Genomic DNA, 16,074 nt, shown 5'->3' on the forward strand with positions numbered 1-16,074 from the left:
GGCCTTTGGCAAGGCTAAATGTCTACATCTATCCAAAAAACTCTTTTTCAAATTGCAAATTATAAGTTTTCGTCGTTCACTACTTTTATTTGATAGATAATTGTTTTATTATCCATTTGACGTGACTCTGTTCTTATGTATCCCATCATACTTTGAACGACAAAATTATTTTATTTAATTTCACTTTCAGATATATTGATGATGTTCTTTCCATTAACAATCCGAACTTTTCTGATTGGGTTCCATTAATATATCCACCAGAACTAGAAATTAAAGAACCAACAGACACTTTTTCCTCCGCCTCATTTTTAGACTTATACCTCGAATTTGACATACACAGTCAACTTAGTACCAGAATCTATGACAAACGAGACGATTTTAATTTTGAAATTATCAATTCCCCCCAGTAGCAATATACCAACTTCACCTGCATATGGGATATACATTTCCCAACTCAATCGGTATTCAAGAGCTTGCAGCTCCTACTCAGACTTTGTAAACCGTCACCAGTGTCTGAGCAGAAAGTTGATGAACCCAGGGGTATGTCAAAGAACGTCTCGTCCTTTTTCTAAAAAAGTTCATCGGAAGGTACAAAGACCTTGTTGATAAATATTCCGTAACAACAGTTGTTATCCATTCGTTTGATGTGTTTGAGCTTTTGATTTTGCCATTTGATTAGGGACTTTCCTTTTTGAATTTTCCTCGGAGTTCAGTATTTTTGTGATTTTACTTTTTTAATTGTTCTCGTTATGGATATTCACTTCTGGACGATACTGAGATTTAGAGGTATTCCCGTAACAGTGTGAACAACCATAGTACTTTTGTTGTTAATAATACTGAATCATTTACCGTTAACTTGTTTGTCATCGGCTATCGATCACAATGGTTTTACGCTCACTCAGTCTGTCAGAGGCCTTCCAGTGGGGATTTAAATAATCAATTGTTACACATTTCGATACATAAAATGAAACTCTTTTCACAAAACATTACAGGAATTTGTTTGAAATATTCTTTATATAAGCACATACAACAGTTTCATTTTAGAGAATAATAAATGTTCAGGGCTAATAATTTCATTTAATAATCGAAAAATACATTTACACATTTGAATTTTCATTGTAAAAACTTCAAGTCGGTGGGGTTAATTCATAAAATATTTATGGATATTTATCACATGTATCATCGTTTCAATCATTCAGTCATACAGAGAACTCATATGATTAGTTTGCCTTGGATATTCCAGTACTATAACTCAATTGCCTTTATTTATGTATATATCTATATGTATATCTAATTAGTTAAAAGACTTTTCTGTTTGTATAATGCTTTTATGTAAAGGGAAAATTGTTACGCGTGAGTGTTATCCTTTTTGTCTCTTTGACAAAAGATACTTAGTCATAAACTAAACTGCAGTACTCGTCGATATATCATTCTTGTACCTCACGAATGCGGGTCTTTTACTTACAAAACTTATTTTCTTGTAACGTATTTTATTGTTGAAGAATGAATGTTGCCCGTTTTTTTAATTTTTTTTGTCGTTTGTTTGTGTCTTATAGACATACTACCGGGTTCCCTTTTCCTCATATTTAAAAACATACGAGATGACATCAATACCAATTCATGACACAAAATAACTGAGTTAAACTAACAGCAGAAGAAAGAAAAGGAAAAGCGCTTTCATGGTTGTACTTAATCTCGAAGTTAAAATGTGGTCTTTGAAAAAAAATGCTGTAAATAAAAAAAAAAACAACATAATTTTTGAATGTTTATATTGGAAAAAGTAACGTTGTGTAAATTATAACAATTATTTCAATTTCAATCCATATTAAGCTGTTTGACCACATTTTAAAAAACTATTTCCTGCATGATACATATATTATATTATGCACATTTTCGTTGCGATCTTAAAAAAAGATATATAAACCACTGTGTATCATCGCCACCGGAAATTGGGTACTAACGAAGCGGAGAGAAATGGAAAAAAAAAAGTAAACAAGGTAAGAATTCATTCAATTTAAAGCATTTCTACTAATTTGACGAGGGTATAAGAAATGATTTTCTGGTATATAATTCTTTAAATTATTAGGCCGATAATTACAGAATTAAGACAAGATTTTGTGTTATACTCCAAAGCTTGTCACTTAGTACCTGAAAAGTTCGAGGTCGATTGTCCTCTGTCGCCCCATTGGCAAGATATTCAACTGTTTTTCATTATTTTTCCAGACACGTTTTTAGATTATGATAGTGTGACATCATATTGACTGTAATCTGTTGTCATAAAGATGTTTTTAAAGAATATGGACCAAAACATTGTTTGTTTATTGTACGGCGAATTGCAGGACGTTGTACGGCGAATTGCAAAATAACAACTTTTGTCTGTACGGCGTCTTGCAATATATTGTAATTTAAAGATGAAATTAATCACTGTTTAGATAATATCAAGTGACGAAATTTTGGCTGTATCAAAGCTTTACACGCTTACAAATATAAAAAATAAACTACTTATGAAATATTATAAAATATATGCCGTTAATTTCGTTCAGAAGTCGTCGTTGCGTACCTCTATTTGACTTTGTGTTTTTAAAGACAAAAAGGTTTTTTTCAACCATATTATCCTAAATACATTCATATATCGTTATAATACTAACGACTGTTGTCTTATTTGTTGTTAGAGTGACATTTTGTAAGTTCAATAAAAAAACGACCATTCATCTTTTGTTGGTGCTGGTTTTTTTTATAAATATAAACAGTGGAGATGTTGTATGATTGCAAATAAGATAACTATCCACCAGGGTCAAATAAAGTGTATGTAAGCAATTATATGCTATCGTTTGGCCTTCAACAACGAAAAATCGGCGTACCTTACAGTCGGCTATAAAAAGCCCCGACATGAAAATTGTGGAAGGATTCAACAAGAAAACTAACGGCCTAACTCATAACAAAACAATTTACGAAAAATAACAAATATGATAGAGATGAACCAACAACAACCACCAAACTACAGGCTCGTGGCTTCGGACAGACACATAAAGAATGTGCTGGGTTAAATAGATATAGGAAGATGTGGTATGAGTGCCAATGAGACAACTCTCTAATCCAAGTCACAATTTATTAAAGTAAATCATTATAGGTCAAGGTACGGTCTTCAACATTGTTTATTGTTTATTTTTTAAATTTCTGAAATGAATAATTTGTTAAAAGAAAAGTGAAGAAAATACTTTGTTTTCATTGAAAATTAGGAGAAATAAATCATGAATTGTGTTTCGAATTAATTTTCTTGTTTCTTATTGAAAATAAGATTGTGTTTTTTTTTTTTAGTTTAAGTAAATTCAATCAATCTTTTTATTTACAGTGAAAAAATAATAAAAGAATGTTGCTAAGGCTGTTTGGCCTAAACTTAAATGAGTAGATGGAGGGGTAGTGAAAAGGAGTGTATTCGTCCGAATTTTCATTGTTACAGTAGTACATTTTCATGATTACTATGTATAATATTTCTCAGTAAATTTTAAAGTGATATTGCGCAAATTAAAATTATATAATTAATACAAGTAAGACTTGCATTTGCCTTAAAATATATAGCAGTACGTGATTATTTGTTTTAAATCACACCTTCTCTGTTTTGAAACTTATAAAGGTATGGATCTCGGCCTATCTGGTTGAATATAAATGTGAATTCATAGAGTTTCAAAATCAACAGTAAGCCCTATTTTGTGTGTGTGTAAATAATCTAATCTTTAGATAGATGCTAATTTAAAATTAAAATCATTTTTCTTAATAAGAAGAAAAAAGTGCAACTCAAGCACGCCTGAATGTAAAAAGGTGTACCCGACTTATTCGTTCACGATAAGAATTTACCGATTTCGGTATTTTAACAAAATTGTTCACGAGGGCAAATAAATAAATGAACGCTATCAAATCAACATTTAAATTTACGTGGATTTTGTTATATAGATACAATGGATAAGCGTGGATTCTTGAAAAAGAAACCATGAGCCCGGAGTGCGAATGGTTTGTTTTTGATGAATCTACACTTATCCATTGTATCTATAACTTAAACTATTGGGTTAATTTCTTTTCAAAATTGAAGCCTTTTCTTAATTAGAAGGTATTGTAAGTGAGTTTAAATAACCATGTTATCGTGTCCAACGATGCATTGATAAATCTCAGATCACAATTAATTGGTTAACAAAATACAAATATAACACTTCTACCTTTAAAGATCTTTATATTATCAGGCATCTGAATATTATCTGTTTTTACAAAATAAGACATATTCGAACTTATTTCTAATAAAATTGAGAATGGAAATGGGAATGTGTCAAAGAGACAACAACCCGATCAAAGAGCATATATAAAGTATATGTAATAAGTATGTTACCGAAATTTCTAGCACTCTAGGCACATCACGATTTTCTCGCAAAGGAATTTGCGAACAAACATTTGTAAAATTATGTAGTAAAACAGATGAAATCATACTATATTTATACAACAAAAATTAACAAATAGAATGTAATCATTTTTGTTTCAAACATGTGAAATAGCCAATAATAATCCAAAAAATAAACGGTAAAACTCGCTATTATTACAAAAATATCCACTATAACATGCAAAATTAGAAAAAAAACAGAATTGGGACAACAGAGATAATACAGGGATTCGAACCTAAACCGACAAATCCCTATCTTTTTACTCGTTGATTTTAAGCATGCTAACCTCGCGGCTACCAACTTATACTATACGACTGCCCATTGTGTATATATAAAGGTACAACCCCTGTGTGTCCGATGTTCATTTATATATATAAAATAGACATCTAAGTTGTAACCCATTGGTAACCGAGAGGTTTCGTCGATGTGTTGATGTCAGTCATTCATAACAGATTTCAAGGAAGGGTTCGATTCCCAGTGAAAGCATATAAAAATTACAAAAATTAAAGGTAAGTTTTTAAATTAATTCCATTGGTGAACAGAAATCAGTAAATTAGCCAATTCAAACTTAATGAAATTAGACACACAAAGGAAACAAGTATATGTAAGAGAATGATAATCCCTTTCCTTGAACGGGATTATCATTCTCTTACAAACTTAGAATATTGTAAAGTGCTCAAGGCTCAAATGATCTCTTGATTGGTTTTATTCAAGAATTTGTTTCATTGTCAGTGCAATGTTTATAATTAATGAATGACTTTTAGGCATTTCATTTATGTATTGGTCTTAGTGATGTAAGGACTTACTTTTGATTTGGGAAATTTTAATAAATTGTTTTAGACATGAGATGACACAACGTTACAATGAAATTGTATAAGTTTCCTAATTGTGAGTATGAGTGTAAATTATGTAATATTTTAGTGAGAAATTATCTTTTTGTTTATTTACACTTCAATTTAATAAATTCAAAATCAGAGTTACAACTACATTGTATTCCACGGCGAATTTTATTCCAGCTCTTTACATTAAATACTACTTAATTAACTAAATTTTAAATGTTGAAAGAAATTGCTTTTTATAGGAAATTCAAACGTATGTACCTATTTAAGAAATGACTATATTTACTAACTGAGAATACAGTAATCTGAGTTTTGATAAGCGTAATACATGTAGCTAAAGATTTACAATAGGTTATATTTAATTTTAATTTTTAAAAGTTTTTGTTTTTGTTTTTCTTCTTGATATCTTTTTATTTGTAATTTGAAAGTGCTAAATATTCACATAATAACACAAACGGTATAAATTGTACTTCACAAGTAAACTTCAAACTTATTTTGATCATTTTTGTTTGTTTCAAAATTCAGCTTTCAATCAATAATCCTTATAAATGTGCTCCAGGCAGTTGTAACTCATTTTATAGAAATTCTTTGTTTTGAACTGTAAATAGGCCTAAACAAAAGGATAATCCTTTACTAAGAACATGATTTACATTCATTCTTCACAATTAAGGAACACCAAATTCTACACTTTCATTGGTCGAGAGCACTTTGCTATATTCTAATTGAATATAGTTTGGTGAGTCCATTTCAGCGGCAGATTTAGGAAGTGTTGATTCTAGAAAAAGAATCCACGGTAAATGAATATGCTGACGTCACCACAATTGTTTAATCCAAAAGAATTTATGAGTATGCACCATCAGGATTCAAAAATATTTCAACCTGTCCTTATTAGATGTTACTTTTTCATTATAATTCTTCAAACTTACAAGTCGAAGATGCTAGCTTTTGTGAATTGTATTAATAAGTATATAATATTAAGATGACAACCAAAAAAAACTTCATACAAGGTCATCTTTATTCTCAAGTAGGAAGTTTATATAAATAGTTAATGCCGTAGCCACAGCCGGATTTGTATCCCTTGTATTGGATTCTTCTTTTATTCTTTCCAAAAATGATTAATATAAGGTTAATATTTTTAAAAAATTTAAACAGTGTTAGCCACCGAGCTTGTTCATTTCTTACTATATAGAGATGAAGTTTTTAAAAAAAAAATTAATGTTCTTTATTCTAATATATTGGCTGTATCTGCCTTTTACAAATAAGACAATAACATTAATTGAAAAAGGAGACGTGGAATGGTTTTCACTGAGAGGACTTTCAAACAAAGTCCAAATGAAATAGATTTGACCAACTATTGGTTACTATACACTTCACAATGAACAAAACCCATACCGTATCAAAATTGCCTGATTTATGACAAAATCATAAACAAATATGTCAGGCAGCAACTTACGACAGCCGCTATATTACATGTTCCTGACCAGGGACAGACACATATATATTGAGGCGGGCTTAAACATGTTTGTGAGCACTCAAACCTCCCTTAACATGGTGCCGTGGTGTAGCAATACAACATTTTTTTTGGCAGAGAATGATAATTCATTTATATTTCATTTTATCTGAAAGTTGAATGAGAATTCATTCACTTAATGGTTCTAAAGATTCAATGCGGAAAAATTCTCCTGCCATTACCTCCTTCCTTCCCTCCACCCACAACCCATCCCCGAAATGTTCATCACTTATATGCAAATGCTGACTAATGTTGTATGGTTAAAATATTTGGTTGAGGCAATCAAAAGTTTGAGAACAGAAACGACAGCTTTAGCTTTTTTCCATTTATAAAAGGGCATAACTCAAGAACGGTAACAGTGACGCTACCCAATTTATAACTTGATCTGTGTTTTGTAGTGATAAGCATTTCGTGAAAGTTTTAAAACATTTGGTTAAGGCACACTAAAGTAGGAGAACGGAAACCAATTATTGGGACTTTCTGGACGGACGGGAGAGACGGGTCGGACGGACATGGGTAACATTGAACGCTACGTCAGGGAAGAACAACAGGTCAGTAAAACAGTGACATGCCTTTCCGAAAGTTACAACATTTGCCAGCTTTTGTATATGCCGTATTCATATTGTATACATCAGGTATGTAAAAGATGTAATAGGACTGTGTTCAAGCTTTATATTGTGTATAAATCTTAAATGGTGTCAAGCGAATTGTATTTTTATCAAATGCATAATTAGATATTTGAACCTAATACTTTATTTTCTTTAAAAAGACGGCAAATAAATATTTTGAAATGAGCAAGTTGCCATACAGTTGAAAACAAGTTGCCATACAGTAAATTTGTCAACATGAGCAAGTTGCCGTACCCTAGACTTTATTTTTTATGGTCTATATTCTTTAAAAACGTTCATTTTGACAACAAATTTCAGTAAATATGATGCCACACTATAATAATCTAAAAAAGTGTCTGGAAAAATAATGAAAAACAGTTGAATATCTTGCCAATGGGGCGACAGAGGACGATCGACCTCGAAATTTTCAGGTACTAAGTGGCAAGTTCTTGAGTATAACACAAAATCTTGTCTTAATTTTGTACTTATCGGCCTAATAATTTAAAGAATTATATATCAGAAAATCATTTCTTAAGCGGTACCCTCGTCAAATCAGTAGAAATGCTTTAAATTGAATGAATTCTTACCTTGTTTACTTTTTTTTCCATTTCTCTCCGCTTCGTTAGTACCCAATTTCCGGTGGCGATGATACACAGTGTAAACTGCCGTCAATTATTGTTTTGTTTAAGTTGGGCCGTTTTTAAAAAGAAATGAATTGATTCTAAGGAAAAATTGGAAAGGAAACAAATACTTTGTTTTAGAAAATGAGGAAAATACTAATTGATTTACATTCAAAATTAGGGACGAAAAAAAATACGACACTAGTAAGATTAAAAAAGTAATGTTCATGTATGTGTATGAGAAAAAAAACCAATCCCTCCCTCACAAAAAACATCACACACACACACTCAGAAAAAAAGAATAGTCGGTGCATAATCATTCTGCTACTAAGGGTTTTTCACAAGTATAGTAGTTAGTAGAAAAGTTCCAGTTTCCAAAAATGCACCAAACTATACATTTTACCTAATAGCATTTCGTGAATTCAATGCAAATTTCATAAGGCTTGGTCCAAATAGCTTTTTACTGTCCAATATCTTGCAAGTACGAAAAAGACCGTACGAAAGTATATTTTGACTATGTTTTGTAATTGCACAACTATTGAAAATTGGTCATGCATTCATTCTAAAATAAAATTTTACACAAGATAAAAGTTAAAAGATACTAAGTGAAAAAATTAGACAACCGCAATGTGTTAATCGCTTTGACGTCCTCAAAAAGATAATAGCCAACACATACATTGTAACTTTAAAAGCTAGTTAAATTAATTTTTATGTTTAAAGAACGAGCTATCATAAAAATTGTTTATCAAAACATAACAAAAACGCAAGTAAAGAACGTTGAAGTATTCATTATTAATCGAAACACAAACGTTATTCCTGTACTAGTTTTGCGAATTATTTGATTTAGGCGTTGAGAGCCTTTTGGTGACTCCACAGTTTAAATGTCTATAATAAATACGACGTGATAAGTGGGCGTTACAGACGAACGTTCACCTAATTCAACCCAGTCAATGGGAGACTTGAGCGCGCCAAAATATGGTCTTGTCAACACTGTTATGAAAACGATACTATATTATTCATTGCCACGTCCCATCGGAATGTTGACATAAAATCTAAAACCTCGATAAATAACCCTGGCTAATGCTCTTTGAGGGGTCTATAGGTGGCATATTGCAATGCCAGTTGTCGGCCTCTTTCCATCATACCCTCATTTCCCAATGGTATTCCATATTCCAAGCCCTTTATCGACCAACTTGGCAGAGCCTACCCATTACTTCTATTGTTAATTTGTTACCGTCTTGGATATACATTTAATCTTTCCAACTAAATGTTTGTAAAGAAAACATCAATAAATTATTTAACCTGTTTGTAGAGTTTGTCTATGTATCTAATATGGCTCAAGCAGCTGGTACCATGATACATATATGACAAATATTTTAGTATCTGTGATTACGTGCTGTCCCCTCAGCTGATCCGGAGTCTGATAATAATGTGGTACTCTAAACAATCTCCCTCTAGTACTATAAAATCAAGTTACATTAATAATTCTTGAAAATATCAATATGTTTTGATTAAGAGAAAAATGAAAACTTCAGTTGTGGTGATAGAAATATTATTCGAACACGTTTGAGAAATATCAAAAGTTTTTAAAATGCATAACATGAAACCTAAGCCCGCCTGTAGCTGTGATCCTGTTGAAAACATTAATTATCTTTTATATGATATTCTGTAGTGAAGCAAGATAATTACCTATTTGGTTGGTGACAAACTACCTTACATTCTCCACACTCAAGAGAACACAATGATTCAGCGTATGTCACTTTTATTTCGACTACTCCACTTATATCGGATTTCATAACAGAGAAAAATATCATGGGATATTTTGAGGTTTTTTTTTTGTATTGTATTCATTCTCATCATGTTACTTAGATATAAGAAGATGTGGTATGAGTGCCAATGAGACAACTCTCCATCCAAGTCAAAACTTATAAAAGTAAACCAGTATAGGTCAAAGTACGGCCTTCAACACGGAGCCTTGGCTCACACCGAACAGCAAGCTATAAAGGGCCCCAAAAGTTACTAGTGTAAAACCATTCAAACGGGAAAACCAACGGTCTAATCTATATAAAAAACTAGAAACGAGAAACACTTATGAACCACATCAACAAACGACAACTACTGAACATTAGTCTTTTTACAAATTAGAAACAATCTTCTCTAAATACTACTGCCTAAAAAATGAAAACCAAAATCAACGATTACTTAAACGAAATATGCTTAAATATAAATCGAACGATTTCTCTTTAAATGTGAACACATACATGAAATGATCATATGGTTATTAATCTCGGAGTATCAAGTCGAATGAAAAGCTTTCGGAATGAAAACAAAATTAAATTCGATGCCTCTTGATTGGAGAATGCTACACTCTATTCATGGTAGAGCTCTCTCAATTACTTATACTGAGTCCGAATGTAGACTGTTGAAAGGCAATGTTTTTGCGCTTATCCATCACATTCTATTTTGTCAGTTTCCCTTCTATTCGGTCGATCCACTTTGCAGGATTTGGTTATTTAATGAAATATTTGTTCTCGTCTTGAATATGCATAAACTATTTTCCATTGGAAACTAAGCAAATAATAATCCGGCAATTAAACAACTATGCTAACGATTAACAAGAGAAAATCTTAGGGTTGGCTGGAATCTAGGTATATTTATATAACTCAATTTTGAACCCAGTGATAATATACTATAGATACTTGGAAAACTAGTGTTCCTTTTGTCCCTGCAACTTCCGAAGTTTTGATAGTGACAAAATTAATATGATAATTGCAGAATGTACAATTTACAGTTGAAATGGAAAAACAACCTTTATAAATCCTTTGCATCCTAGACGTTCCTATAGATATTCACCAGGAACGCTCCAACCCAATCATTATCTCATATTGATAACAAAATGCTTACATATAATGTATAACACCTGTTGAAAATATTCCTTAGAAATGCTGCTTGATTAACATCCAGTGGCAAATATTTCAAGTTTATTCAGGACGAGAATAAATTAACAATTGTTATAGAGGTAATTTGTTTAGGGGCCAGCTGAAGGACGCCTCCGGGTGCGGGAATTTCTCGCTGCATTGAAGACCTGTTGGTGACCTTCTGCTGTTGTCTGTTCTATGGTCGGGTTGTTGTCTCTTTGACACATTCCCCATTTCCATTCTCAATTTTAATGATGTATGTGAAAATTTAACCTGTCCATGTATCACCAAATCGCGAAATAAACCCCGATACACGGAATGGACTCCACTTGGAAAATGAGGATAATCTATGTTGGATAAGAACAGAAATTTTGCCTATCAAATGGCCACTTACAGACTCATCAGAAGTTTATCATTCAGAGAGAATGGCACTCGCGCCACACGCGCATCGGATTTAACGTCCCAATTGCCACCTGTCGCGGCAACATATCTATACATCCCACACAACCAGACGGACACTCCATTTGATCAAGGGTTTTCTATCTAACGGAAAAATATTGGTATGACTATTTTTCTATACCCTCAGTCCCATAGAAGTACATAACATATGAATTCCGTCAAACGGGGAAGACATTTTTTGTCACACAGTTCAATAATATGAGGTTCACAATTTCAATACATATTCGATCATTTAGTTAAGTCTAATATCTAGAAAAGGGTCGGAGAAATTTTACAATACATCATTAGAAATGACTAATTCCCCTCGTCCAGAAAAATAATGGAAACATCCGAAACATTGCGTTGTTTGAAGTTATATAATGATGGAAAATTGTATGTTGGAAAAGGAAAATGAAATAAAGTAAAACTTTAATAAATAAACTAATAAATAAATAAAATTGAATTAAATTACATTGCTTAACCTTTGAGACAAATGGGTGACGTAAGATTAAGTAATAAATAGTTTCGTCTTTTTGGTAATAATATAGTTAATCTCATTTCTAGAGTTCTTTTGATCATAGCTATTAATGTGACGTTGAGAAATAAATTAAATAAACTGTCATCTTTTAAAAGAATAAAAATGTTTGTAATTTTCAATAGGAAAATAACCCTAAAGTATTTCTATTGTCCACTAAATAATCTTGTAAATTAAGTAAAAATTTTGATAATCCTTTAATTGCTTTTACGTAACTAAATAAAATGTATGTCAATCATATAAATCTATAACACAAAAAGAGAATTATAGTTGACCAATTAAAAGTAACTTTAGAAAATTCAAAATTGACGCTAAAATTTCATAGGTGAATAAAATAGTTCCAATCAGCACGTGATGTTGGGTTTAAAAAGGGAACACCGCAAACTCCCAACATCACATATCACACTTCAAGTTTGATTGCTGTTTGGAATAAATAATTAAACCATCATTGTATTTTATTCACCAGCGCCAGGCCTCGAAAGAACAAGTGTCTCGAGAAAATGGACACGCCTGCTGAAGAAGGAATTACCTAGATGGAGATAGGAGTGAGCTAGTATTCCCCAGGACCGATAGAATCCCCGAAAGAATTTAGAACCCCAAATACACCGAAGATATGAATAGTTCCAAAGAGAAAAGATGTACGTCCCCCGTTAGTTTAGAAGCATTTACGTTTTGGAGGGAAAGGGGAGACAACCTGACAGAGCAGCGATTCTTCCCCCTTTTCCTGCATTACAGAAACACTCCACTTTCACTGACGTAGATTACACATCTTGTATTTGTGATGTGTGAATGTTCAAAGATCTGTGTTGTAAACTGTAGAAGGAATTGAACATATAGGAACCATTATTGCCGTCGTGTCCGCAAATTCTAGCCATCGACGATAACCGATTTTGTACACAGCGTCAAAAAGTAATAAGACAGAAGATATTACCTTACAGACATGTTTATCCCCGCCACACTCTATATGTGCCTGTCCTAAGTCAGGAGCCTGTAACTCAAGTGGTTGGGTTTTTTTGAAGTTTCGAATATTTGTTTTTCCTTTATTGTTTTGCATAGTTTGTTCTTGTGTTGTGCCGTTACACCACTGTCCCTGGTTAGGGGAGGGTTGCCACCTTCAAACATGATTAACCCCGCCACATTCTTTATGTGCCTGTCCTAAGTCGGGAATCTAGTTCAGCGGTTGTCGTTGGTTCATGTCTGTCGTTGTTTTGTTATAAATTAGGTCTTTAGTTTTCTCAATTGAACTGCTTCATATTTTTCATGTCGCGGCCTTTTATAGCCGACTATACGATATGGGTTTTTCTCGTTGTTGAAAGCCGTACGGTTGCCTATAATTGCTTACATCCACTTCATTTAACTTTGGTTGATAGTTGTCTCATTAGCAATCATACCACATCTTGTTTTTAGATAAAAGGTAAATGTTGAAAAATACCAACCGTTCCCCAATTAATATACGTGTATGTACAAACAATCCAATATTCGCATGCCATTGCTTTAACCATTTTATCAATCAAAATACAACAGCCTGAAGAAATTTAAAGACTATGATGATATAACAACAGGTTTCCTTTTACTGTTGATAGTAAATAATGACATTTTGTCGTTCTATTATATCTGTGCAATTTATCTTTAATTTACGAAATTGTAAAACAATACGTAAATATACAAATACTGAGATGAAAAAGAGAGAAGTTTACCGATTCCTTTAGAGATAATGGTGATTGAACATTTTTATTCCGACTTTATGGAGACATTAGATATACAAAAGATTGTCAGCAAATTAAAACAAAAGCTACTATTTCGATTTTCTGTCAGACAATCATAAACCACTATCAGAAATTTACAATCTATTTTCAAAACAGAAATCATATCAAACTGATCATAGAGCAAGACGAGACCGTCAAAGTATTTTCAGACTTATCGCTATTCGCAACTCTCATATAAATAAGTTAACCAATTCTCATATGTAGGACATTTAATCCTTTTTTTTTAATTTTTATTGTCATTTTATATGTGGGCTGTTCGTCAGAGTTATATAGAACTTTTTTTTTTATATCAGAGACTGCATTTGATAAAATCATTTCTAGCAATATAGTCTGTACATTATAACGGAAAGGCTCGAATATAAAATGGATCATTACCACTCAGGATTGTTACACTCGCATACCCTTTCTTTTGACATGGATCATACTACCTTTATAATGATTCTTGAAATATTCGGTTCAAATTGTTGATTGATCAAATTAAGCTATATCTAAACGATTTTCAAAAAGTTCATAGAAGTCACCGATACTTATTTTGCTTTTGTGCATGTACAGAGTAACCGTCGCAATAAAAACTATGATTTACTTGATCCGAAAGAGGCGCAACTGAATAGTATCGTTTTCATAACAGTGTGGACAAGACCATTTTTTGGCGCGCTCAAGTCTCCCATTGACTGGGTTAAATTAGGTGAACGTTCGTCTGTAACGCCAACTTATCACGTCGTATTTATTATAGACATTTAAACTGTGGGGTCACTAAAGGTTCTCAACGCCTGACTCAAATAATTCGAAAAACTAGTACAGGAATAACCTTTGTGTTTTGATTAATATTGAATACTTCAACGTTCTTTACTTGCGTTTTTATATGTTTTGATCAACAATTTCATTTTATGTATCGAAATGTGTATCAAGTGTTAACTAAATCCCCACTGGAGGGCCTCTGTCAGACTGTGTCAGCGTAAAATCATTGTTATCGATAGCCAACGACAAACAAGGTAAACGTAAATGATTCAGTAGTATTAACAACAAAAGTACTACGGTTGTCCACACTGTTGCGGGAATACCTCTAGAAATTTTGTTCAGGTAGGACACTATTGGAGCTGCAGAGATTGACACTTATGAAATATACCTTAATCACATACTTATCACGAGTCAAGGGGTTGAGTAAATTTGTTTAGATTTGTCAGTTCTGTATGTATTTGCCTGGATAATGCGACAGTATTTCATCTTAAGACAACGGTTATTTAGAAGAAACCTCCAAATAGCCTAAAGCATGTCTGCATTTAATATTAATTGTATCATCTGCATCCGAATGCTTATTTTTTTAGTATTTTTTCAGCTACGAAAGCTCGATGTAATGGAATGGCCTTACTTCGTCTATATTCATATACATCTTGTTATTTGTGGTTCCGAACTAATGAGAAAACGTAACATAACAGTAGATGCAAAATGTGCATATGGATGTCGCTTCAACTTTTGACATGACAAAAAGCGGAAATTACGAAAGAAGTTCTCGAAAGAGCATATTTTAAAGACAACAGAGGTGAAAAATGGACAAAAGTTTCTGATGGGTCATTTTAAAAAATTTTGGACATTAAGCAAATTCAAGAAAACATCATGCTAGTTCAACTTTACATGAAGGTAAATGATTAACCGTGTAAAAAGTATAAAGTACGGGTAACGGCTCTGTTTATATTTAGTGGATATATTAACAGATCACTTCATTCGTATCAAATCTTTCCGAGAATTTGGCTAGTTCCAGAATTTCAAAAAGTAGTGATTTTAATGGTGACTTTAATGTTAGGTCTCTTTAAATTTAGAGTCAGAACAGAAATATTCAATGGATTTAATGTGTCGCATGATGTGTCTAATTTAATTAATTTCTCTTAATTTATAAATAGGTCCACAGTCACATTAATTTATTATTTTTCGTTAAATGTACAGCGGCAAATACTCCATACATATTCAAGGCAAGGATCAAATTAACAATACAAGTGTAGGTCGACTGTATGGCGGGCGGGAAATTTGGACTGCTGCTGTAAAATAAGGATTGCTGGTTAGGGGCAGATATTTTGCCTTGCAACATGCCATCGAAGAGTTGTCGTAGATAACAACGGATTAAAAAATGATGAGGTCTTATAGACAGAATTCTACTTCCTCAAAATTGTCAAATTGTCTCATTATTACACATAGAATTTCAATCATGAAAATTATAACCATTGCTGAGATGGCGAGCTGTCCATTTAGCTATTGAAAAATTATTTACTGACCATAGATAACATACCCTCTAATAAATTGTGCATTTTCAAGATCAAACGTAAAATCTGTCAAGAAAATTTAAGGGGGTGTCTGAACGTTGTGATTCACTTTTGTTTTTTTTTTAGTACATTTTTATGTATAAAACAATTAATATGCT

This window comes from Mytilus californianus, unplaced genomic scaffold, assembly GCF_021869535.1.
Source record: "Mytilus californianus isolate M0D057914Y unplaced genomic scaffold, xbMytCali1.0.p SCAF_26, whole genome shotgun sequence".
Taxonomy (NCBI): Eukaryota; Metazoa; Mollusca; class Bivalvia; order Mytilida; family Mytilidae; genus Mytilus; species Mytilus californianus.